This window comes from Mesocricetus auratus, unplaced genomic scaffold (genome assembly GCF_017639785.1).
Source record: "Mesocricetus auratus isolate SY011 unplaced genomic scaffold, BCM_Maur_2.0 Super-Scaffold_100013, whole genome shotgun sequence".
NCBI lineage: Eukaryota > Metazoa > Chordata > Mammalia > Rodentia > Cricetidae > Mesocricetus > Mesocricetus auratus.
In genome coordinates this window covers 71,078,177-71,105,898 of record NW_024429196.1, presented here as the reverse complement: position 1 = coordinate 71,105,898, position 27,722 = coordinate 71,078,177, and the positions used below count along the sequence as shown (strand labels likewise).

Here is a 27,722-nt window from a genome sequence, read left to right as displayed (position 1 = left end):
ACTATGAGGGGTTGGTTGTACGGCTGGAGATGCTGGGAAGTCCCAATGATCTGACCGCATATTCAAAAGTGGTTTCTAGAATGACGGGGCACGGTTATCAGAGACACAGATCTTTCACAGACAGCCTTCCCTTTTAAGGTGTGCACAAGCTAATACTTGCACAGGAACCTCCTCCATTCCACTCGATGTCTGCCCACACCCACACCACAGTGAGCTCACCTTCAAGCCAGTCTCTTCCACAGAAAGACTGGGAAGGAAGTCACTTCCCAATCATAGAGACTTGACGCTCACAACAGGGACATCCACATGTCCCAAGTTCCCACCCCAGTGTGGCATCCCATCTTGGGAGCCCCCAGAAAACAGCTGCTTCCCCTGTGGATGCTGCCCAGCACCAGGCTCCCCTTAGATTGTAGGCAAACTATACCCAGCTGTGCAAGAGTTCTTGAAGTGGAGCCCCGGTTGGCTGCATCTTCATCTCTGCCTTGATGGGAAATCCTCTCACTTGATCCCCATAGTGAAATCACAGTCGCTGGAGGATGAATCAAGGGAACTAGACAAGCAAGAGTTAAAAACCACCCCTGGACAGACCATGCATGAATGGTAAAGCCTTCTAACACAGACCTTTCCCAATGTCTAGTCTAAGAACTTTCTGAAAATATGCTATCCAAACTATAATCTCATATCCAAAGAATGTTTAATTTTTAAAAATTGTTCTTTTCTTGTTTTTAATTTTTATTAAAATAAATTATGTCTTAGAAACATGCATGCATGCTTCACATGTCAGTCCCAGCTCCCTCTCCCACCCCTCCTCCCTTGTCCCTCCACCAGTACTCCCTCAGACCCCCTCCCAATCCCCACATCATTCTCCAGGGAGGGTGAGGCTGTCATTTCATCCAGGGCAGGACCTAGGCCCTTCCCCATGTGTCCAGGCTGAGAGAGCATCCCTCCATGTGTAATGGGCTCCCAAAGTTCATTTGTATGTCAGTACATTGTACTGATCTACTACCCAAGGCTGCAGAGATTTCTGAGGCCTCCTCACTGACACTACATTCATGGAGTCTGGATCAGTCTCCTGTTGGCCTCTCAGCCATCAGTCTGGGGTTCAAGAGCTTTCCCCTCCTTGTCCGGTCAGCTGTCTTTGTGGGTTTCACCAGCACAGTCTTGACACCCTTGCTCATCACTCCTCCATCTCTGTCACTGGGTTCCAGGAGGTCAGCTCAGTGTTTAGCTGTGGGCATCTGCCTCTGCTTCCATCAGCCACTGAATGAAAGTTCTAAGATGAATAAACAATAATGATAACAGAAAACCCCTTTGTTGTCAAATTAATGAAATCTCCACACACTAAAACCAAAATTTAAAAACTTTCAAAAAATTGTTCCCACCTTTTTTATAAAATGTCAGAGTGAGACTTAAGTCAGAGAGGCTATTGTGAGCATCAGATAATTTCTTCAAGTCTGTGCTGAGTGCAGGTTCCAAGCAGTACCTGATGCTTGTGTCTACTTAGGCAGGCCATGGCGGCATTGGTGTTGAGAGAGGGCCTCCAGGCCTGGTCCTTTGGATCTGTCTGCTTCTTCAGATGTGAAGAAAGAGTGTTTACTGCACAGACTGCTCACGAGGAACACAAGTAGCAGGGGCAGCACTGGTAATGGATGCTCCCCTCATGCCTCTTCCATTAACATCTATCTACTCAGTTACTGCACCAACTGCAAAATACTCAGGGATTAATTTCTGGTTTGTGTGTTAGGTTGGCAGCCTTTCCCCATTCCAACGCAGGCTTTATACACGAATTTATTATCGTTTTGAATCTGTATTAATATTTATTTATTTACTTACGTGAGTGTTTTTCCTGTATCTGTGCACTGTGTGTTCATGATTTCTACAGAGGCACTGGATTCCCTAGAACTGGAGCTACAGACAGTTGTGAGCCACCATGTGGGTGCTGGGAACTGCACCTGGGTCCTCTGCAAGAGCAGTCAGGGCTCTTAATCCCTGAGCCATCTCTCCAGCCCCAAGTTTTAACTTTTTAAAGGTGCCATCTGGGACAGAGGAAAGATGAGCCTTGACAGAGGCCATTTTCTTCTTCTAAAATAACCAGAACCAAAGTGTCTCAAAGCACAAGCAGGTGTCAGCAGTGGCTGGGCATTTGGATACGTTCGATGAAGCTACTGAGGATTTTAAGAGTGCTCGGCTTCACACGCTCAGGATCTCTCGCAGGCAGCTTTCACAGTGGTCCCAAAAGTCTGGGGACCCTGGGACCCAGGTGTGATTCTTCACCTCTCGGTAGAGACATACCTAGTGACTTGCTTCTAATAAACCAGGGGCCTTCCTTGTGTAACAATGAGCTGATGTATCCAGATAATGTCATCCAAGACCTGAGGCCTCAAAAGCCATGTAAGTGAGGTTCACTCCCAGTTGACCCTTCAGAAGTTATAGACTCATCAAGAACCTTCACTGTTTCCTTAGGGTAGACCCCAAGTCAGGAGTATCCAGCTAAACCCTGCTGTCTTTCCTAGTTTGGCAGAATGCAAAGGGTGTAGGTTCAAATCCCAGTAACGCCGCTACCACCACCAACAAATACAAAGGCAAGGGGTTGTTTGAGCACCCCAGCCACACCCTGTGTGCTGGTTCTCTAACACCTCCATTGCCCAGCAGAGTGTGAATGCAGTCAGTGTTGAGCTTTCTGCTTTGTGGCAATCTAGTGTAGAGAAATGAAAGCAAGTCGTAGTCTCTGGCTTTAGGCTTCTATTCAATGGCTGTTTCCTCTGTGTGTGTGTGTGTGTGTGTATACGTGTACTCATATAGGTGTGTGAAAATCAGAGGAAGCCTCAGGTGTTGTTCTTCAGTAGCGTCTATCTTGTTTTTTGAGTCAGTGTTTCTCACTGGCCTGGAGCTTATCAAGAAGTCCAGACTAGCTGGGAGCCCCAATAAGCTGGCCATCTCTATCACCCCAGTTCTGGAATTACAAATCCATTTTGTTTTTACTTTATTTATTTTTAGTGTGAGTTATGGAGGTTCCTCTCAGGTCCTCAGGTTTGCGAGGCAACCACTTTACTGACTAAGCCATCTCCCCAGCCCTGTACTGGCCTTTTCTCTCTCTCCCATGAAGCTCTGTTACCTCTTCCTTATGCCAGGAGAGGCTGATTAAAGGGTAGGGCCAGAAGTGGAAATTCCTAATCAATCCTCTCAACTCTTCCAAGATTCCATGGGGGATCTCCAAAGTTCATTTTAGTCTCAATGGAAGTATCACAGAGCCTACAAAAACACAATGTAGTTTTTGAAAGAAATTTTTCCCAGAAACTGACAGGCGGCTGTTAAAGTACCGGAAGGCCTGTGTTTGGCTTGAGCGATGAAGCAGCCCAGGCCAACTTGGGGCACTTGCACTGAGTGCCACCCTGTCACACTGAAACTGTGAGAAAGCTGACAGACCCCAGGCAGTGAACAGAGGATTCTAGGTGACTGAAGCCAAAGGAAGACAACTGCTTATGCCCTTGACAAAAACATAAAACAGCAACAAAAATAATAATACTGTAACCCAGTGCCAACCAATCAGACTTTTGTCCTCTTCTGCTGTTTCCTGTTCGCATCTTACAGACCCGCTGGTCTGCCATAGCCCTGTGGGAGCCCTTGCTTTGTTCTGCAGAACGAGGCTGCTCTGGGTCACAAATCACAAGTGAATGGCAGTAAGAATAAGGAGAACATTGGTTGTAAATTTTGTTTTACTTTGAAAAGATGTATTTACGTATGAATGTGTTTGTGTGTGTGTGTGTGTGTGTGTGTGTGTGTGTGTCTTTATGTATGTGTGCATACACTGGAGGCTAGAAGGGGGTATTTTATTCCCTGGAGTTGGAGTTCTAGGCAGTGTTGAGCCATCTAACGTGGGTGCTGGGATCCAAACTCAGGCCCTCTGTAAGAGCAGCAAGTGCTCTGAACCTCTGAACATCCCTCTAGCCCTGTGACTGATGGGGGATGTCCTTCTGTACATATGTTTTTCTTATTGGTTGATGAATAAAACACTGTTTGGCCAATGGCCACTCAGAGCATAGGTGGGGCTACTTGACCAGGAGAATTCTGGGAAAGGTAGGCAGAGGGAGCTGGCCAGAGAGAGTTGTCATGTAGCCGGCAAAGGATACAGGTCTGAGCATTCTCCAGTAAGCCAAGACCACGTGAAAATACAGATTTATAGAAATGGGTTAATAATTAAGGCAGAGCTAGCCAATAAGAAGCCCCAGCCATTGGCCAACAGTTTAATAATTAATATAGCGTCTGTATGCTTAATTAGGGTTGAAGGGCGATGGGACCTGACTGGACAAGAAAACAACAGTAATGTGTGACTTTTGTCCTTGGATACAATGTATACACTGACTCCACTGAACTTTCTGATGGTTTCTCTGGGGCATAACTTGCAGTGTAGTACTAAAAATTTATTCAGATAAATCCTACGTGTGTATGAGTCCTATCTTTACTGTCCTAGCATTTAAAATATTGCCCTCTTTTATGGTAGCATAATAGAAAACATAGAAAAGCACATAAATCATAACCCTGTATACAAGTGATATTAGTATCCTATCTTCAGAGTGAAAATCCCCACACAATCCCCAAAAATACTGACCTGAGGTTGGAACAGCTGGGTGAGGCTGGGATCTGACCACCACATCTCACTCAGGCACAGCTCAGTCTTGCACTTGGAAGCCTTCCTGTGTTTCAGGGATTTTGGTTAGGTGCCGGATTTTCATTGGGAAAGACGGGAGCTTGTGACATTCGAAACAAAAAGATGGGAGTGTTTTAACAAAACCTTACTCTGAAGTCGGTTGGGTCTCCTTCCTGTTCACATCTCAGGCCGTTTTGTCACAAGAAAATGAAGATGGGTTGGGAGATGATTCCGTTAGCAGAGTCATGCAAGCATGAGGACCTGAACTCAGGTCCCCAGTACCCAAATAAAAAGCTGGGCACAGTGGCATGTGCCTGAAACCTCGGCAATTGGGAGCTGAGACAGGTGGATCCCTGAGGTTTGCTGCCCAGCCAATCTTGCTGACTTGGTAAACTCCAGGTTCAGGGAGAGACCCTGCCTGAAAGAATGAGGGGAAGAAGAAATCAAGGAGTACATCTGCGATCCCCTTCTGGTTACTACACGCATGTACACAGGCGAGCACACACAAACACAGGGACACACACAGCACAAGTGTGTGCATGTGTACACACACATACATGATGAAGAAACAAATTAAGGATGGCAAGATGGCTCATCAGGTGTATTATTATTTTCCTGTAGCTGTCATAAAACACCATGACTTTTCTTTTAGCTGCAGCCCCAGAGTCTGTTATAGCAGGGAATGTACTGCAAAGCAGAAGGGTCAGGGTGGGGAAGGGACCACATGCAGTAAGTATAGCAAGTCTGTCCCCAAACAGTGCCACCAACTGGGGACCAAGTGTTCAAGTACACCAATTTGTAGGGACATTTCTTATCCACACCACCCCAGCAGGTAAAGATGCTTGCCATCAAGCCCAAGTTTAGTCCAGGAGCCCACATGGTGAAAGGCAAGAACCAACCCCTGCAAGTCATCACCTGATAAACACACACATACACACAGAGATGCCAAAACCACTTTCAAATAAACTACCTGAATTAAAACGTGAAAAGTGGAGGTGCTGAGCTAAGACCAGGGTGAAAGCAGTCCTGGGGGAATACAGGGTCCACCGCAGGTAAAAAGACTCCTAAAAGACTCTTGTGAACACAGGCAGTTTCCCGACAGAGAAACAGAGCTAAGCCCCTGGTCAAGAGTCAACGCTGGGGAAGGTGTCAGCCTTGGAAGGAAGGCCGCTGTCTGGGGCCGCTTCCTCCTGTCACATCTCCCACGGCATGCTGTCTGAAAACGCACCCCTCGTCTCCAGAACTGTCTGGTGGAGTTATTAGCAGATCAGGTCCAAAGCAGAGCACTTCATCCAGGCCTTGTCATAGCAAGTCTCGGCTCCAGGTGGAACATATGATTCAGCTTGGTTCCCAGAAACGGCAAGGGAACTTCCTAGGTGATTTTGGTCTTCAGTCCTGTACCCAGCCCTTGAGAAGCCCCATGGGTTCACGGGTTCATTCACAGCTGGGCAGCTCAGCCTCGCCCTTGCACTCAGGTTCTACACACACACACACACACACACACACACACACACGAGAGAGAGAGAGAGAGAGAGAGAGAGAGAGAGAGAGAGAGAGAGAGAACACACACACACACACACACACACAGAGAGAGAGAGAGAGAGAGAGAGAGAGAGAGAGAGAGAGAGAGAGAGAGAGAGAGAGAGAGAGAGAGAGAGGTTTCTTTTGTACTGTTGTTGTGGCACTGTAATCTTGTGACATGTTCTCGGTGCTGTGTTCCTTGACAAGAAAATGTGCCTGTGCTTACTACATGTTGTTGGGGTTGTCTTTTCCTGCTCCAAGCCTTTCCTTTCCCTTTGAAGGTGGTTTTTCTCTAATCAGCTTAAGGTATTCCTTTTCTTATCCTGTTTTTTGTTTTGCTTTGTTTTGTTTTTTCAGAAACAATCTTCCCACAAACCCTTGGAGGCCGCCACCTGAGATGCATTTTGGTGGTTGGATTCATCCACATTGACACCGCCTGCAGTGCCCCGCAGAGGCTATCTCCCATTCCTCCCATCATGTTCCTGAGAGAGTACAGCATCCAAGTGACTAAAATAGGCCACTTTTGTTCCCTCTTCCGGGTTCCTGCCATGCTTCTTTGATTTAGGACAGCTAAAGAGGCGGTCCAAAGACCCCAGGGGATCTCCAAGACAGACACTTTCAAGGTGTCTAAATGATTAAAATCATGTCATACAGTATGGAAGAGACATGGATTTTAATGAAACAAAGTGTAAGTTTGTTAACATGCTTTCAGATTCCTCTTTGAGCTAATCTTGAGGAAACTACTGCCTGCCCAATGTGGGGTGGCATAAAAAACTACTAATTTCCTGAGAAGACTAAGAACACATCCCTCTGCCATGGTTCTGGAAGCAGACAAAATTGATGAGGGACACTTGCGTCCCTGCCTTTGATTAGCAGGTCAATGACACAATGGTTCCTTAGGAGTTGGAATTTCCCCTGACTCTTGGACTGAGGGAAGCAAAAAGGCTGAAAACTCCCCTGAATAAAGTACCACTGCCCTGAACAAGAAGGCTGGTGGCATGGGTCACAATCTTACAGCACCCCCTCTCCACCCTGCCAACTGCTGGGGGAGTCTGTCTCCCATGAAGGGGCCTGCAAGAGAGACCAGAACTATGATTGTGTGGGTAGCGATGGGCTGGACCACACTTAACTAGGGGGCACTAGTTACCCATAACTCTTCCCCTCTATTCAAACCTACACGTCTACACGTCCTGTCAGGGCCCTGAGGATGGACTTGGGGTCCACAAGACCTCTCCATATTTACTCCCCTTCCCAGTGTAGCCATCCGGAGTACATAGCCACTCTGAGTATGCTTCCTCTCTCTGCTTTCCACTGTGGCACGCGAAGATTCCAGACCCTAACAACTCAGGTAACACCTCTTTGTTCCAGTTGCCTGCCTGGGTAGGGCTGGATGTCTTCATAGACTGAAAGCCACTCACAGCAGGAAGCAGAGGCCACCATCTGGCTAGACTTTAAAGTTTTACAAAAACGCCAAACAGCTCCATCTTTTATACTAATGGATCATCTAATATTATTTTAAGTGAATTAGATCATGTTCTAAAATTTGTTTTATTGTCTAATTTTTCAAATCTCAGTGGATACAGTCCACAGAAACAAAGGTTCTTTGGAGTCCTCAATAACTTTCTTCATGTGAGGAGAGCCCGAGACCAAACATTGAAGAGCCTTTGATTTCCCAGCACAGCCTTGTCCACCTCTAAACTCCCAGCCCCACCCTCTTGCCACTCAAACAACAAAACTGGGTATTACTCCCCTGAATAAAGTCCCCCTGGCCCCCTGGCCGGGACAAGATGGCTAGCAGCATGGGTCACAATCTCTCCGTCCCTCCCTCTCCACCCTCCAGTCACACGTGGGCCTCCCATGACCTCTCCTCCTTGGGTCTGTTGGCAGTTTGTTTGCTGCCCCTAAATTGCTCTTTCCATCTACTGTCCTTCTAATGAGTCAGTTTACCTGTCCTCAGTGACTGGGGAGGGAGTTCAACCGGTGATTGCCTTGTAGCAGGGGAACTTGGGACCCCAGAACCCCAGCATCTGAGCATGGCGGCACATGCTTGCAATCCCAGTGCTGGCAGATTAGGGACAAGGGACTCCCAGAGCTTGCTGGGCAGCCAGTTTAGCCTAATCAGTAAGACCAGGTCCTGATGAGCCCCAGATCCCTTTCTCAAAAAGACAAGGAGAATGGTTCTAAATAACAGCACCACACACACACACACACACACACACACACACACACACACACACACACACACACACACATACACTGAGATAACACACACACATATATACAGACACAAAGACAGAGACACACACAGATACACCCCCAAACACACAGAGATACAAACAGAGAGAGACACACAGAGAGAGACACACAGAGAGACACATACACAGAGACATACAGACACAGATGCATAGACAGAGAGAGAGAGAGAGAGAGAGAGAGAGAGAGAGAGAGAGAAAGCAGATAAGCCAATTTAAACAAATAGCAAAGACAGTGATTGACTCATGTAACTGAAGAGTTCAAAGAGTAGACTTCGGTCAAGGGTTGAACAGCGGTTTGATAGTATCGCTTTTTGTTGGCTTTGTAAATAGAATTCATAATCCAGTTGGGTCCCTTCTTGATGCTGGAGTAAATGTCAGAAAACCAAGAGTGCATACTTCCTAATCAGTCCAAGTGGTTCAGCCTTTCTTCTTAAATACGCAAAAGACCAGAGAAATGAAAACCCTGAGTCACCCACCATTGGCGAGCAACATTGTGCATTCCCACAATGGACATTCTACATTCCTTCCTTCCTGAGATAACCACATGAGGTCTGCCCTGTTGGATGCTTATCCCCGAACCTGGTGTCATGAGGGGGTGGTGGACGGCTGGTGCCTAATAAATATTTATTGGTTGAAGAAAACTAGATAAGGGAAGGGGAGGCAAAGTTTGCAGCCAAATTTAGTCTGGGTGTCCCTGAGAGACTTTTACATAGCCTTTCACATCCTGAGGAAGTAAAAATTATAACTAGAGAACTTGTGTGGTTCGCCTCCCTCAGTCTTTGTCTTTGCGGATCTGATCACTGTGTTTACCACGTATGAAGAATGGAGCTTTGAACCCAAACCTGAAGAGCCTGGGAAGATGGGACCTTCTCTTCCATGTTGTCCATCCTGTAATGGAGGACTTTGCCCTGCCACAAAGTGAGAGGTCATCTTGATGCCTGGGGCCAGGTCCTGGTTCTCCCTGTATGAAGAGGGAACTGTTGTGCAGTTCCCACATGGGCGGGCATCTTAGGATACTCTCTCATTTCTGTGACATAACAGAAAACAAGGATCTAGATTTTTGTCCCCGGTTCCTGACTCAGCTCCTAAGAGCCTTGGACTCTCCTGAGCTGCAGAGTGTATCTTTGTATAATAATGAGATGGTTGGTGGTGGGGACCCTGGACAGCTTCAGGACAGGGACAATCTGCCAGGAAATCCAGCCACAAGATTAAAGGGCTAAAACTATCTGCTCCACCCCCAACCTCGGGGAGCAGAGAGAGGAAGGAGATTGAGTTGGTCATCATGACCAAGGATGGACTCAATCACACCCTGGAGTGAGGCCTCCATAAACTCCCCCGCCCCCACCACGACCACAAAAGGAGGTTCAGAAAGCCCATAGGCTGGTGAGTGCATCAAGGTTCTGAGAAGATAACAGGCCAGAGAGAAACTCCATATGCCCCTCCCACAGCCTTCCCTGCACATCTCTTCCCTCTGGCTGCTCGTGGACTGTGTTCTTTGGGATAAACAGTGAGTGTGAGCTTGGTGCCTTCCTGAGATCTGAGAATCTGTCATCCGCCAATCTGAGTTAGGGTGAGGTCCGGGACAGGGACCCCCAAGTGTGTAGTCTGTGCAGCACTGAGATCTCCCTTGCTATAGAATTTGCAAGCACTGATGTCACAGGCGACACCAGTGGCCGCCTGCTGCATAGATTCCTCTCCACGAGGGAAGGAGCCCAGCACAGCTAAAAGATGTAATTTGCAGAGATTGTCTGTCTGTGGCATGCCTCTGGTCAGGTAGGGACCAGTGCTAATGGCCTTTAATTATATAGGTTAGAAGCCACAGCTAATTCAGGACATGCCAAGACATTTGACATAAATGCCAGAGTAGCAGAACACCAGATGGCACGCTGACCAGTGCCACGTTACAGGAGGTAACCAGATGGAGACGACACAGAGAAAAGCATGTTTTCCCTTCCTCAAATACAGGACCGGGATATGAGCTCCAGACTGCCTTCAAAGGAGACCTCAATTCCCTATCATGGGAATTTCACGTGAACTGTCAGTCATTAGCATGGGATTGTCTCAAACACATTCAGATATGCCTTACATCCACTGATACTTAAATTTGTATAGAGCCTCAGGAAAGCCATTGAAAGTGCTGAATGAAACTGTCTGATCTGGGGCCAATTGGATAGATGTGTAAATAGACACAGACCCTCTCTGCCTTAGTGGGGGAAGTGTGAGACTGGGAAAGCCAGCTGAGAAGGAGCAATAGGAACTGTTTCTTTATAAGGAAGATGCCAGCTCAACACACGACTGCCTTCCATAACTAACATCGGTGTTTAACCACTTGTCCGCTGTTTACCAGCTAGCGGATGCTGTGAGGAAAGGCATTGATCATGTGTCCAAAAAGCTTTCTAAGTCAAAGCATGTAAGTCCGTATTGCAAAGTATTTGAACATGGGGAACTTGCTTAATCAGACATACCCAACCTCTCAACATTGTGAATCAATGCTATCATCCTCAAGATTCACATTCAAGAACTATAAGATGGAAGTTAATAAAAATGTCCCAAACCTCATAATGCTTTATTACATTTATGAGTTTGGGTTGGGTTGGGTTGGGTTGCATTCACAGCTATCCTGGACCACATGCAGTCCCAAGGCCAGAGCTGAACCTTTAAACCCTCAACATAAGAGAAAACATACTTTTGTTTTAATCTAGTTTGAGAGCTTTGTGTATTTTGAGACGGTATCACGATGTAGCCCAGGCTGACCTCAAACTTGTGATCCCCCTGTCTCCCACCCTTCCAAGTACTGAGATTACAGCTATGAACTCCATCCAGCAGGAACATTTTCTTGAATAGATTCATGCATTGTGTTTGTAACGGTCTTCTCTTCATGAACCAAACATGCAGGAGCATATTTTGGGGGAGGGTTTCATCTATGCAGAAGTCTCACTCACATTCATTGGTTAAATTATTTATTGGTCCAACTCATCAGACACACAACATTCTTTATGAACACCAGGCATGTACTTGGGGACACACAGGTAAGTAAGACACAGTTCCTGGCATTGAATCACTTGAGCAGGATAGGAAATAGACATATTTTAAGACAATAAATAAATAAACCAAACAAGATCATCTTAGTCATAGTCCCCACACTCAGAAAGTGGAAGTGGAAGGATCCCGAGTTCAATGTCGGCCTGAGATGCACAGTAAGATCCTGTTTCAAAAATAAAATTTTAAAGTCATAAGAGATGATTTTCTAATCCAGTCACAAAACTATGAAAAGAATGTGGAAATAACTGGATTCTTATTAAATAAAGTTTACGTTTTTAAAGCTGTAACGTAAACGACCTTCTGTTCAAACACGATAGCAATCAAATGGAGCCATTTTCACAGTAGAGAATGCTTTCCTTGAATGCAACCAGCAAGAACAGAACCAGGCACCAACTGCCAGCCTTCCCAGCAGGTGGCAGAATGCCAGATGCTAGGACATCTTTGACAAGTCTAAACAATCATTGAATAAAGATATCTGTATATGTCTGCTCTCCTAAAGCAGTATTTGACTTTTGTTGACTATAGTTTTGTTTGAAATGGGCTGTAGGGGCTGGAGAGAGGACTTAGCAGTTATTGGTGCTGCCTGGTCTTTCAGAGGACAGAATTGGTTTCCAGCATCCAGCATCAGAAGACTGACAACTACCTGTAACTCCAGGTCCAGGGGATTTTATGCAACTGTGCTCTTGTGCACATATGTGTTTATGCATGCGCGCGCGCGCGCGCACACACACACACACACACACACACGCGCGCGCATTAAAATAAATGTCTTTTAAAGGAAAGAAATAAAAACATTAATTGGATACAGCATGCCAGAGAAACACCACTCTTACCTCTAAAGTAGAAATATAAATTCTTAAAAGCCTGTAAACAAGCTGTCTGAAAATCACATGCCTGAGGTGTGTTATCAGTTCCTCACTGCTTCTGCTGCTAATGACTGTGAAATGAACCAGAGTCAAGGCATTCTCTGGGGAGTGACAGTACGTGACTTCCTCTTAACCATGGGAGACTTTCCATAGTCCAAGAGAGTACAGGAGACACTTTTTAAAAAGAAGATCAGTCTATTTTTATTTAGTATGTGTTTGTATATGCTTGTACACTACACCCACGCAGTGCCCAAAGAGGCCAGAAGAGGGTGTTGGATCATCATCAAGAGAGTTACGGATGGTTTAAGCTACCATGTGTGTGCTGGGAACTGAACCCAGGTCCTCTGCAAGAGTAACAAGTGCTCTTAACCACTGAGCCATTTCTTCAGGCCCAAGAGACACTTTGATTGTCCTATCCCAGAGTGCAACCAAAAGCTAGTAGCCAGAAGCCAGGAATGCTACAGATGTCCCACCACGTACAGCAGAGCCCTCTGTGAGAAGTGATTATTCCATCCAGACTGTAACCTTACTTGTTTTGGGTCTGAGTTCACACCATGCTAAATGTTAAGTCTCTCCCTGTCCTGTGTCATGTCTCTGACCAATAGAAAGAGCAAATAGTCCAATCTCTGATGGGAAGGAGGGTGCAGGAAACTTGCCCATCGCCAGAAGCACTTCTCCACAACTGTCATATTTGGTCAGGATGATATCAGAAGGTAACAGAGTGCAGAGAACAGCAGCGTGACCAAGTCCTACTCAGAACTCTGCCCTGACTTTAAGTTCTGTCAAACAATGTTCTGGCTTGAGACAGTGAAGAACACTGGGTCCATGTAAGAGCCTGCTAGGTGGCCCACTTGTAATTTCAGCACTCCAGAGGCATAAAGGGGGGATCCCCAAGGTTAGCTAGACTAGCAGAATCTTTAAGGTCTGCGTTCAATTAAGAAATCCCACTTCAATACACAAAATGAAGAGAGAGAGATCATGGAAGATACCAGGCAACAACCTTTACCTTCTGTATGCCCACACAAATATCCACACACACATATACATGTAACTACATATATGTACAAGCAAGAACGCCACATACATACATACATCAAAACTATATAAATAAATTAAAATTAAAGGAGAGTGAAAGTGCATAGTGTATTTTGCCACTAATAAGACATTGAGAAGTTTCAGGATAAAGGAGACCTAGGAAGTGAAATAAGGCAATCAAGAAAGAAATCAAGATAGAGGACTAGAGAGCCACGGTGCCTAGCTCCTCCTCCTTACCCCAGGTGAGTTGTCACACCACACCTTGCATTATGCTTCTACTTGAAACCTGCCTTGAGGATATCTGGCTGCTCACAGCACTCTGCATATTAACCAGCAACCTTACTGCAGGGACCAGCATCACTGTTACTTGTTATCAGCCCATAGATGGGCACTCCAGGATGATGTCGGAAAAGTGATGTCCTGGTGTGTCTGCTGTCAATGCAAAACACCAGAGACCAGATAATTTAAAGTCTAGGAAGTCTGAGGACAGAGTACTGGCGCTTGGTGAAGGCTGCCTTGCTATACGATAGTATGCTGAAGGACATTGCCCATTGTAAGACAAAGTGAGTATGCTAGCTTGGATCTCTCATATAAAGACACGAATGTCATCACAGAACTCTATGCCCATGACCTCATCTTATCCTCATTATTGCACACCCCCAAACCCCACCTCCAATTTTGTTAACCTAGGGGTAAGTACCAACTTTGAGGAGCATTTGAACCATAGAAGGGGACAAAAGGTGCAGAGTTAGCCTTGAGGGTGCATCCAGGAGGGGGTAGAGGCTCTAGTCTAAGATGAGTGATGTTAACCAGCTCTTAGTCTCAGTGAGGTAAGTGTTCAGAATGTGGACCACATCAAACAATGTCTTAGTCCCAGGTAAACAGACCAGATGCCTAGATTATGACTGCTGAAGAGCAGGCAGGACTTGAGTTAACTGCTCCAACTAACATTTAAAAGAAAGGCTTGAGGGAGGCTTGGAGGGCCTTATCTTATTCCCAGCAATCTGGCAGAAGAGATAGGAAGATCATTAGTTCAAGACCAGGCTAGTCTACCTAGCAAGTTCTTGTCTCAAAACTACATAAATAAGATTAATAGAAAACAAAAGAAAGATATGCATGGCTCTTCAGCATCTTAGAGTTCATTTAACGTTGATGATACAAATTAAAATTAGATGCATCTTAGCCACCTTGTAGCTGCCTCCCAGAGCAAAGGAGGATTTTAAGAATCAATTCAATCTGTTCCTAATTGAATAAGTTTAACATCTTTTACAACCTATCAAGAGTTCCAAAACACTGGCGCACGCCTTTAATCCCAGCACTCGGGAGGCAGAGGCAGGCGGATCTCTGTGAGTTCGAGGCCAGCCTAGTCTACAAAGTGAGTTCCAGGACAGCCTCCAAAGCCACAGAGAAACCCTGTCTCGAAAAACCAAAAAACAAAAAAAAAAAGAGTTCCAAAACACACACACACACACACACACACACACACACACACACACACACACACACCGGCATCCTTAAAAGTCCCTACCTAATTAGAAATGCCTCTTAATAACTGGGTTTTCAAGACTTCCACCTTCAGGTTTGAACTCTGCAACCCCCAAACCCCTTCACATGCTTGCATTTCTCTGCCTTCTCCCTCCACTGTAACCTTTCTGGCTGTTTCTACTCGAGCTGTTTGGTTTTATATTATTTTGGTAGGTTTATTTTTTCTTTCAATGCTCCTGTTCCCATATGTATTGGATCCCACTGGGGGAAAAGAACACAACAGTGAGGGCAGGATGTGGCCCAGGAAACCTTCCTCCGCTTGCAAAATTGAATCAAATCCAAATCCAAATATTTATTTAATCTAAAATGAAAACTGCCAAAGAAAAACCCCAACTGCCTTCCATCATTCTGACCAGTAGTTACTCCACTAGAAGTGTTTCTCCTAGAATCCTTCACTCTTTGAATGAATTGTCCAGTCCTGACAAGGAAGGCCATAGACATCAAGGAACACTGGGGTTTCTGATCAAACTGCCTGGGAGGGGCGGCAGTTTGAATGTAATTGATCCCTATAAACTCATAGGGAGTGGCACTATTAGGAGGTGTGGCTTTGTTGGAGTAGGTATGACTTTATTGGAGGAGATGTGTCACTGTGGAGGTGGGCTTTGAGATCTCATATATGCTCAAGCCACACCCAGTATCTCAGTTAACTTCATGTTGCCTACAGGTCAAGATGTAAGACTCTCCACTCCTTCTCCAATACCATGTCTGCCTGCACACCACCATGATGATAATGGACTAAACCTCTGGAACTGTAAGCCACCCCAATTAAATGTCTTTTTCCAAAGGGTTTGCCATGCTGGGCAGTGTTGGCACATGCCTTTGATCCCAGCACTCAGAAGGCAGAAGCAGGAGGATCTCAGTGAGTTCAAGGTCAACCTGGTCTACAGAGTGAGTTACAGGACAGGGTCCAAAGCTACACAGAGAAACCTTGTCTTGAAACAAAACCAAACAAAACATTGCTGTGGTTACAGCATCTCTTTCCAGCAATAGAAATCCTTACTAAGACAGAGGGTGTCCATAAGAGGAAAGACTCCCAAAGATTCATAAGCATGTGTGCATGTGTCCCACCATACCATGAACATAACATACAAACCACATTCACATGACACGTACATCACAAGCACGGCACCTGTATGTGTGGTATATAGCACTACTGAATATATTAAATAAACACTGACTGACTGCAGAGTGTGCTTTCATGTGACCCAATGTAAATCACAAATTATTTTAGACATACTGAACTGTGACGAGTACTTCCACATGCTTACACCCCAAATTTCATGAATCTTCTCATATTGGCTTTTATTTTTGTACATTTGCATTTTATTCCACCAACTTTACATCTTGATATAACAAGTAATTTGCGTGCGTATTTGGTATGTGTACTTGTGTGGGGGTAGGTATACACACATGTATTCATGTGGTGGGTTGCCTACCTACCTTTTATTTTTGAGATGGGCTCTCTCTCGACCTTGGAACGCATTGATTTGGCAAAACTAACTGATCAGCAAGCCCCCTCCTGTCTCTGCCACCCCTGCACACTCAGCCATACCTAGCTTTTTGTGAGTCTGGCGATTCAGACACAGTTGCTCACGCTTGCCTGTCAAGCACTTTATTAATCCATCTCCCTTGCCCCTTACCAATGATTTTTAAGTCTAGTCTTTCTCAGCCATATCTGGCCCTAGACATGCTGCTTGGGTAGGGAGTCAAAGATACCCGCAGAAGCAGCAGCACCCACCACGTGGCTCCTTCAGCCGGCCTTCTCCTTCCTCCAACACTCCAGGCAGGAATGAGTGCATTCCAGAAAGATCTTTGTGCTTCGGCTCTCATACTGTGGAAGCCATGGTCCTAAGAAATGAGAATTTCCCCAGGAATCTCAGGCTAGAAGGAAAAGGCTGAAGCCTGGTGCCTGCCAGAAAGTGAGCGTGTCTCCCTAAAGAGATTTCTCCCATTTGGACAACTTGTTAGACAACCTTGCAAAAGAGACTGGAACCAAGAAACGATGGTTCGTGGTCTAGCCAAGACTGCTTAGCCATGCATACCTCTTGCCCTCTATTTAAACCTGAACTTCAAGACAAGAATGTGAAAGTGGACTGGGGAATTCATTTTATTTGTTCCACACTGATCAAGTGTCCCTTCTCTTCTTTCCACTGGTGCTTACCTCTAGGATCAGGTAACTGGTATCCTGGGGACAGACAGCTGAGCCTGGCTTGTTAGGATTGCTAGGGTGCAAGTTCTGAACCAAGCAACCCCAGTAACACTCACACATAGTGTTGAAATTCAGGTCCTTACCCTTGATTTTCTGATGGCTGGTATATGAATTGTCCCTTGCTCTGAGGTGTGAATGACAGCCCGCCAGTGGCCTGCCCGTCTTCCATGCCTCCAGCCCTCTGTGGAAGCCCATCCCTTAACAGATATTCACAAGCTGCCAGTGTGATCCAGAGGCCAGCTCCATGCATCAGACCTTGATGAGGTCTCTGCCGCTCTGGTGCTAATCTGGCACGAGGCCCACTCACCATGACCAATGGTCCACCAGTGAACTCTGTTCTAAATGCCAAGGGGCAGGAAGGTGTCAGGGGCCACCCTGCAAAGCCTCCCACACAGTGCCCACCAAAGGGAGACCCCGAGCTGCGGGGGTCACTCCCAGCCTTTGTTGAGTTGAACAAGCCCAGTGGCCAGCGGAGGTGGGTAGAGTGGGAAGACCAAGTAAACAGATATGATTCTTCACCCAGAAAACTCAGCAGGGCAGCTGCTGACCTACTTAGGCAGCCTTTGTCCATTCACGATGAATATTCTGAAAGGCCTCTTGTGGAAGGTGGCTGCTTTTCTGCAGGGTTAGCAGCCAGACACTCTGGAGAGGTGGATGAAGAGTGGCTTTGACAAAGCCCGGTTGTCCCTCCCGACTCCGAGTGAGTCAGAGGCACTTGGAAAGGTGAAAGGCCCTCATAGTGTTCAACATGAATGGAGCCCCGATTTGGAATGTTCCCTAAATCCCCAGAAAATAGACTGGATGGCCCAGAAGGGGCAGAGTCAGCATTCCTAACAAGAGTTTGTCTTGCATTGCTGGGAAACGCTTAACAAAAGCTGGCTAAGGGCCCTGTCAGTAAGACACTTGCCACATAAGCTTGAAAAGACCTAGACTCAGATCTCTAGTATATGAGGATCATACACCTATGATCTCCAGCACACAGTGGTAGTATGTACCGGTAGACATGCAGCGTAACCTCTGGCCTTCACACACAAGTACATCCAACACACATGTACAAACTAAAATCCAGTGAAAGCAGAATCTGCACTTGCATGGCATGGTTGCCAGCCCAAAAAATTAATATACAAAATGCTCTGTTAAACCAACGGTAAGGAGCAACAATTGGAGCATCTATATCACCCCCTCCAGGGAACATCACAGAAGCGGCCAAAAGAATAGATACAGTGAAGGAGAGGAGGAAGCTGTAAGGAATGCATGCATGGGTACCACTACATGAAAACACATGCGATACATAAGAATAGATCAATGAGTTGATTAATGAAAAGCTATTCCCTTCCCAGGACCTCCACTCTACCACCTCCACCAGCCACCGGGCTTATTCAACTGAACAAGGCTGGGAGTGACCCCTGCAGCTTGGGTTCTCCCTTTCATGAGCACTGTTAATTAATTGATGAATAATTATTCCCTGGGCTAGATGTCCCTTGCTTTTTCTGGCTTCATAAGACACAGAATTCAGATCCCCAGCACCCAGATAAAATGCCAAGGTTGTGAGGCTGAAGTCTTAGTCCCAGGATGTAGACAGCAGGGTTACTGATGCCTCTTGGTCACGTAGTCAGTGAACCCCAGATTCAGTGAGGAACCAAGTCTCAAAAAATAAGGTGGAAAACAATAGAAGAAAACCCCAGTGTCGACCTCTGGCCTCCACAAAGGCCATACATTTGGACCACATATGTACACACACATACATGCACACATACATATACAAACAGCTACAAGAAAATACACATTTGCCCATAATATCAGCTGAAGCAGTTTGAACTCAAGCCTGTCATCCCTCCTGGCCCATGACCAATGACTGACTGCCACTGCCTCTCACCCAAGCTGTCCTTCTCATCATTACTCACTTTGAATGGAAATGCCTTCTGACCATCCCAGCACTTGGGAGGCAGAAGCAGGCAGATCTCTGTGAGTTTGAAACCAACCTGTTCTCTACAGAGAGAGTTCCAGGACAACCAGGGCTACACAGAGAAACCCTGTCTCAATAAAACTAAACAACAGCAACAATTAGAAGTTATTGAAGTGGTCCTTCAACTCACCACTCTCCCTGTGAGAAATAGTGTCTCTCAGGGACTACCCTTCCTCCTGTGCTAGCTCCCTCCTCTTCCTCCTCCTCATCCTCTTCCCGTGCTCTCCACCCTCCTCTTCATCTTTCATCTTCTCCTTTCTCTCTCCTCCTCATCTCTCTAGTCTTCTCCCTGCTCCCTTCCTCTTCCTTCTCCTCCCCCTTCTCTTCTTTTCTCCCTCTTCCTCTTCTTGTTCTCAGACCCCCCCACACACCCCGACACTTTTCCAACTACATCTCATGTTTGGACCTCTGGCTTTGTCTCTACATTGTCTAGTTCCAGCAAGAATTCTATCAAGTTGTTTTAGCCAGAGTCCCCCGCCCTTGATGTCTGACCAGGTTCCTTGTTTTCTGCCACCCCCAGTGGCATCTGATTCCTGTCTTCTGCAAAAGCCCTATTAGACCAGTGCCACCAGAGTCCACCACCACTTCCTCTGAGCCATTTTCCATCCACTGGTCCGGTTCCCCTTGTGTCTCCTTGTGTTTGGGACATGGTTCCCTCTTCAGCAGTAGTTAAAGTGTCTCAACTGTGTGGCAGCAAGTGAGTGAATCATTCTCTTCCTTCACAGCAGAAGCTTGGTCAAGACTGGAGCTAAGTACTGGAGAGCCTGAAATTAAATGCTGTGGGCTGGTTTTCAGGCTATAGTCAGCCTTTGGTAACAGGGTGACACACGCACCAGAGTTTGCTACAGATCAGAAAACAAACAAATATACACCAAATGGTTGTTTTGTGACAGCTCTTGCTTGCTGGAGTTTGTCTTAGTATAGCAGAATGTCCTAATTGCTGGACATGAGGTAGCATGCAGCTGCTTGCTAAAGACCAAGCCAGGGTAAGACAATTCCAAGTCAAGGGCAGGAACCCACTAACTTCTGCTCAGCTCAGCGCCCTCCCTTCCCTCCTCTGCTCCCTCACCTGTGAAGCAGCCCCAGTGCCTTGCTAGAAGAATTTGGAGGGTGTTGTAGATAATCACGACAATCTATTTGAAAACTTCAAATCATTAATTAACAGCTCCCCAGGAATCCCACATCTCCCTTTTTAACTGTTTTAGCAGCCTGGTGAGTTCCTCAGTATTGTTCATTCATTAATTCTGTCAGCTAATCATATACTGTCTGCCAGACTCTCACTTACTGCAGTATAGACAAAATAATATGAATGAACCATGTATGACTCTGTTAGTCACAGGGCATACCCTAATGTGATGGCTAACCCCTGCTGTCTGCTTCCTAGGGAGCAGGTAGCTACACAGAGTCAGAGAAAGCCTGGATTTCATGCAGAAACTGTAGATGCCCCACAGAACCAGCTGTCCAAAATGAATTTTAGATAAAATATGTTTTGACTGATGAATGAATTTCCTCAAAAATTCTTTCTGAACCAGCTGTTTATAATGTGAAAGGCACTCCTTGCCTTTGTGTTTTTATAGAGTCATAGATAGCGTCTTGTGGAGGCAGAATATCAGCCAACACTCCTACACAGCTGTTCATATACAGATGAGTGATTTAGAGTAGGTGGAAGGAAGGTCATTGTCACTCCAATTGCTTGTTCTTATATGCCCTAAAGTCCTGCTTTGTGGAGTGTTAACCATCAAACCTTTCTGTCTATCTGAGTGCCTGGGTCTCATTTGGCTTGTATAGCAATAGAAATCAGTAAGAGAAGAATGACTGATCCATTAATGGCTACTCATTAAATCATGCATAAACCTGATAATCATATTCTTATCCCACACCCATAACATGCACACACCAGGGAGTCATCTCAGTAGATGAGGCTTTGGAATATAAATTGAGGGGAATGTTGGCAGAAAGCACAATAGGAAAATGTTCAATGTGTGCATTATATAGTAATTATATACCAATTGAATAAAAAATATCTAATCTAGTCCCTTGATTGGAAAGTGTCCCAAACAGTTGAGTCCAGTGATGATATATGAGGATGGGCAAGTTATCTACAAACAGAGCCAACATTCTCCTTACTCCTCACTGTTCTTGTTAGCACAGTGATGGCTCTTGAATGTCTACTCTTCACTGACTCCATGATCCACACTTGATCTCACCATCATTGCCCCCATGATCCTCCATGAGCCTACCATCATCTTTGACCTCAGGATCCTCATTGTGCTGTTCATTGACCCTCTTCCTCATCTGCTTCCTGCCAAGACCCTAGACACAATCTCCACTGCCCTTGCAGCAATTCGTTTCTTCTGGAAACTTGGCATTTCAACAAAGACTTTCTGGCCACACATCTACCACTGGAGTTAAGATTTCCAACTTGGCTTCATGAAAATGCCACTTTAAGTCATAGAGGATAACTCTTCACTGTGTCTCCTTGACCTCAATGGAGCTGGGAGTATAGGGTGAGTTAGACACTTATAGAATATGATCAAAGGGTGACATTACCATGGGATAGAGCTCCACACCATCGGTCATGTAGAAAATGCAAGTTTAAACCACAGTGAGATATCATCACATACTCCCAAGAATGCCCCCAAATGAATGACCATCAAGCTCAGGTGTCTGTGAGAATTCAACAATCAGAGCCCTTAGACACTGCTGATGGAAGTGTAAAATGGAAACACTTGAAGAAAAATCTAAGGTCAGTTGGTAGAGTGATTGTCTAGCATAATTTACGCTTGATCTCATGCCCATCTCCAGTACCACATAAAAACCAAGGATGGATACATGTCTGTAATTCCAGCACTCAACAGAGGGAGGCAGGAGGTCAACATCCTCAACTACAGAGTTGAGGCTACATAAGACTCATAAAAAAAAGTCTCACAAAACAAAACAAAGAACCCAAGGCCACCATGAACACAGACATTTCAACTCTTGTTTATTGACTCAAGAGATAAGAAAAGCATGTCTCCTCCCACCACTCACTGGAGTCCATGCTGGTACTAGAAACCCCAGATAAGGCACTGCCAACTCCCACTAACACTCCTCAGAGCCTGCCTAGCTGTCTCCAGTAGCACTCCCTCCACTCAGTGCCACATCCCAGCCCACATTCATAGTAGTACTATTTAAAATTCTAACTCCCTGCATTGGGATGTTTCTCATTCTTAACATGGGGCAGATGTTTCTTTTTAATATTACTTAACTCTGTCAGGTTTCTCACCAGATCTGATGGCTTCTCAGTTTGTCTGCAACAGCAAGCTCAGGGTCCCTTCTATAATTCCTGTGTGCAAAACTACCCTCCGAAGTTCCCGTGAGTGGTAGGAGAGGCTGGTGTGGCTTCTTCATTCATGTGGTTGTGCCCCACATTGGAATGCCAGACGATGCTTTCCCATTGGCGTGGAGGCTACACCTGAATCTGCTGGTATTTAAACTATCATCTGTGCCCTGTGGACCCACAGTCAGTGCTCCACCACTCAAGCTGCAGCCTGGAGGAATTTCCATCCTGCCAGCACCGGCTCTGTCACTGCTGCCAAATGTAGTTTTTAACTAAGTCTCTATATTTCTATCTACAAATAAAGACTTGGGAGTCAGATAGGTGAAAACCTGAGAAGCAACCAGCTGACCTTCCTTTTGGCCGAAGACCCAGTAAGAGTGCATCTCTCCATTCATTGCAAACCAAAAGGAGACTGCAAATCTCTAAGTCCCTCCCCACTCCTTCCTGTGCCTCTCTGTCTTTATGAGTCCTCTGTAATCTCTATGGTTAATTCTTATCAACTAGTCACTGGCTCTGCCTCTTGATCCAAGGTTTGTTTTATTAACATAGTCTCAGGTTTCACAGTGTGATCAAATATCCTGCAACAATCAATAGCCAATAGTTCAGCAGTAAGGGCCCCATGAGTTCTTCCCTCTTTCATGACTGACAGGGTCAGTCTTGTGCAGGTAACCATAGTTATTATAAGTCTGTGATTAAAGTGGTTGTTTCTCGTCTAGAAGACGCAATTCGTAGTCCATTTACCATCTCTTGACTCTTACACACTTCCTATCGCCTCTTCTGCAATGTTCCATGAGCCTTAGAAGGAGTGGCATAAACATCTTGTTTAGTATTGAGCACTCAACCATCGCTTGCTCTCATCATCCTGGGCATTCATGAGTCTCTTCATTCACAATTGTTCACAACCGTCAGTCCTGGTTGAGTAGGGCTGAGAGCAAACCACTGTTCACAGCTATCAATCCTGGTTGAGTAGGGCTGAGAGCAGCTTTACAGCAACAGATCCTTGAAGACACTTTGCTGAGTGAAAGAAACCAGATACAAAAGAGCACATGACCTGTGACTCCATTCTTATGAATTTATTGAACAAAAAGAGTTAGTTCTTGGAAGAGAAGCACGGGATTATCTGCTTCTTCTGGAACAAAAAAGATTTGGAAGGGACATGGTGATTAGATGGCAAAAGTGTTCTGTGAATGGAGTTCTGATCCCATGGGTGGGTGAAATTTGTGCAAACTTGCTGAATGGTATACTTTAATTGGGACGTTTCTGTGTACGAAATTTTCCACCAAAAAGCTAAAAATCAGCATGAAATTGTAATCAATAAACTGCATGTAGAAATAGTTGAGAAAGCTAAGTATCACTGTCTACAATGTACTTTAAATACATAGTGACAAAAGATGGGTTGATGGTGAACAATGGGATTCGTAGATGGATTGACAGCCAATAAAGCAAATGTCATAAAAATGTTAATGGTGAAATAGGGCTCGTGTGGGTGTGTTTTTAAAACTTTCAAAGCTTCTGTAGTTTAATTTTTTATATGTAAGATTGACTCAAGCAGAACACATGTGGGAAGTTTAAAATACCTCCTGGTTTATGTTCCTTGTTAGTAGTTCAGTTTCCTCTATGCTTTTCCCTCACTGTGGCTTCAGGACCCTGATTGGGTGAAGGCAAGGAGAAGGATGAAAAAGGCCGGGAAGGCTGATGGCTGTGGAGTGTGTCTGTCAGTGCTCTCCCAGAGAGGCAGTAGCAGTGGAAGATAGACACTACAGTGGCCAGTCTTTGTTGTCAGTTTAACTAAGTCCCAACCAAGGAGACTGAGATAGACCACTGAGTGTATCTATAAGGGGCACCCAGAGAGGATTCATCTGTTTGCAGGGGAAGACCCACTCTGAATGTAGGCAGTGAAGCATCATGGGTGGGGCTCCAGGATACAGCACGATGGCAAAGGGAGAGGATGAGCTAAAGGAGAGCATCTCTTGCTCTACTTCCTGGCCAGCATCCACACAGCTCTGCCTTGCCACACCTTCCCTGTACCTCTGTCCTGCCAAGCCTTCCCTGCCACACCTTCCCGGCCATGAGAGACTAAGCCCCCTGAAGTCAAGCATCAAGATAAAGTTTTCCTCCCTAGCACTGTATTCTCAGGTGTTTGGGTCACAGTGAACTCAAAGCTGATATGCACAACAGACATTGGGCCTGTGTGATCATTGGGGCTACCTAGGAAAGTCCAGAATCCACCAGGCAGGGACCGTTGTCTGTGAGTGGGCTTTCTTCTTCCACTGGGAAAATTCCGTTTTGTCTACCCAGATCATCTGGGAGACCCAACTGACAGCCTTTGATCTCACTACAGAATACCTTAACAGGAACTGGGGACATTGCTCAGTTGGGAAATTGCTTGATTAGCACACATCTGTCATCTCTTGGCTCTTAAACTGAGATGCAGGCAGAGACAGGAAGAGCTCCCAGAAGCCCTGATAGGCCAGTTAGCCTGGCATATCCAGCCACAAGCAACAAGAACGAAGAGGAAAGTGAGGACCAATGACGTGGAAAGTTGTCCCCTGACCTACACACATGTGTCCACTAGCAGCACTCACGCACACGAATGTACACACAGAAAACTTTGAAAAGATTTCTGCAGCGTGCTGTGAAGCAAGGCCATGCACGCGGCTTTCTAGTCTGAGAGTCTTCTCAAGCTACTAAGAAAACAGGCGCACGCAGAACAATAAAGTGACCTCTCAGTCTCCCAGGAAGAATGCTGCAAGAATGTGCAATTAACTGTTGGAACTTACATTTGGGATGGGGTTTAAGTAACTATTGCCAATTTTTCAAATAAACTGAGAAGCGGATTTTATTGCCTTTGAACATGAAAAGGAAACCAAGGGCCTCCTAGCTCGTTACTGCTTCTTGTGGTTTTGTGCCTGTGGGATTGCCGAGACCAAACTTCAGCAGAGGCCCGTGAGATCCAAATTGCTTTCTACATTAAGCAGCAGGAAACCTCGAGTACCTAGCTTGTCTCAAATGTGGTTAATAAGAACCATATGCAAGAATTTGGCCAAACTTTCCTTTTCTAGAGGTCTGGTAATCATTTATGAATTTGCTCAATGAGCTAAAAATATAATTTATATGCATATTTTATACATTAATACCTTTGGTAGATGAGTGTGTTCTGCCTGAGATAGACCCTGTGTGGTGAAAATAAATCTGCAAATGCTAACGTGGGATACAGGAAACAACTCTGTATTCTTCAAGAATGAATGAAGCCCTCTTGGCTAGTGGCAGATTCAAGCCTGGCCTCTGGGGACCTCCTCTTCATCCTCCATGGGTCTAGGGCCTTGTCCCCAACAGAACATCCCATAGGCTCTGCTATTTGCGTGGTCTCTTCCCAGTCAGGCACAGGCTAAGGGTAGCCAGTATCCACCTCCCAAGTGTGGGAGGGCCCTGCGTATCCCTCCCTGGTCTGGGAAACCTGTCTGTCCTGGTGAGCCAGCAGACTACCTCCACAACAAATGCAGTATATGACACACAGTGTGCACACAGAAAACTGAAGACTTACACCAACCATGTATCACAGTTATACATACCACCACAGACACCAATCATTCACCCCACCACAAGTACACACACTACAAACACTGCATGCCATGCCATACACACTACATACCATATATTATATACATTATGCTCACACACCACACACCACCAGAGGTATACACAGCTACAAACATGGCACAACACACACAACATACTGTATATACTATAGACTGCACTTATAGATACCCAACATACCAATATTTACACATCACAGACACACACACCACATTATCTACAGACAAAACATCACCCACACACATCCACACTATACTACATTGCACATACACATACAATTCCCATGTATTTACACTATACCACATACATATCACTCATATATCATATGCATGTATACCCATATTGCAACACATGCACGCGCACACACACACACACACAGGGACACACGGACACACTATACACCACACACAGACACAACACCATATGCACTAGAAAGTTCAACTCGCATCTTTCTTGAGAATGACCAGAAGCAAGACCTTTCAGAGACTGAAGAATATATGCCAGAAGTTCAAAGCAAAAATTAGATTTCAATAAATTGCCCACCCATGCTATTAGCTTTTCCCTCCTGCACTGCAACCTGCTCCTTCAGTTTATACCAGCAAACCCAGCCGCTAATCCTACTGCCGCAGTAAGTGTGGGTTAAGCTCCCAGGTTTTCACGTTAGTTCCCTTCAGACTTATGATGAATGCTAACTGCAACGCGCAGGGAAGATGCTCTGTCCTGAGCCTGGCACCAGTGTAAGCTCAGGAAATGTGGAGCTTGGTAAACAGCCACACAGCCCGGCACTGAGTAGACCCCCCCCCCCCTGCCCCTAGTGCCTGAAAACTGGTGAGAAATGTTCCAGGCAAGTGGATTTTGTTAACAATCATCTTGAAAGCTAAGGACAAGTCACAAAAGAAATGCAAGGGGCGATTATGATCAGAGAACAGAAACCAAGAGCCCAGAATGCTTTCTTCAGAGAGTGACAGGAACGTAGAAGGCTTTCTGGAGCCTGTGCTGACCCGGTAGGGGGGAAGTTGGAACGTAAACTGCACCAACCTTTTAGATGTAATCTTGAAGTGATGTGCTTCTGGGAATCTTTAGTTTAGAAATATTTTCCCAGGATTTCAAAGCAATGGACAGCAAGCAAAAGTACAGAGACAGAGGCCTGGGGAGATGGTCAGATGGGTAAAATGCTTGTCACTCAAGTGTGAGGACCAGGGTATGTATGCAAGGGCACGCAGTAGAGAAATTGCTGACACGACAACTCCATTAGGAGGAAGGTTTTTTTGTGGATAAAAGACAGAAAATATCCAGAGGCATCTGGAAGACTCCAGAGTGGAGAGGAGAAACAGATGAGACGCGGCCAGGACTAGGGAAGTGGGAGAGCAGGAGCGAGCAATGGGAATAACAAGCGACAGAGAATAGAGAGAGGCAGAGAATACACAGCAGCAAGACAGCGGGAGAGCAGAGAGAGAGTGAGCCAGAGCAGCACAGGGGAACAAATCATGTAGCTTATAAGGAGGATGAGTGGGGGAGGGGGAGGGGAGGGACTCCTTTGGGGGATGGAAAATCCATTTCTCATGTTCATAAGGAATGCTGGCTTTTATCTGACCTCCAGAAGTCCTTCAATAGTCCAGTTTGAGCTCTTTTTTTTTTTTTAGACATATAGAGGACTGGAGACCTAACAGAGTTCATGGTATATGGTGGGAACTCTGCACATGAGTTTCTGACTCATGT

The 27,722-nt window shown here is 45.6% G+C and overlaps 1 long non-coding RNA gene across 1 annotated transcript; it reads right to left on the bottom strand.

The window, feature by feature from the left end:
• Positions 1–4,450: 4,450 nt before the first annotated feature.
• Positions 4,451–27,461, bottom strand: LOC110340212. Its single transcript, XR_005881096.1, has 3 exons — positions 27,042–27,461; positions 4,798–5,066; positions 4,451–4,694 (listed from the first exon to the last, which is right to left on the bottom strand). It is a non-coding gene; the product is annotated as an uncharacterized LOC110340212 (long non-coding RNA).
• Positions 27,462–27,722: the final 261 nt, after the last annotated feature.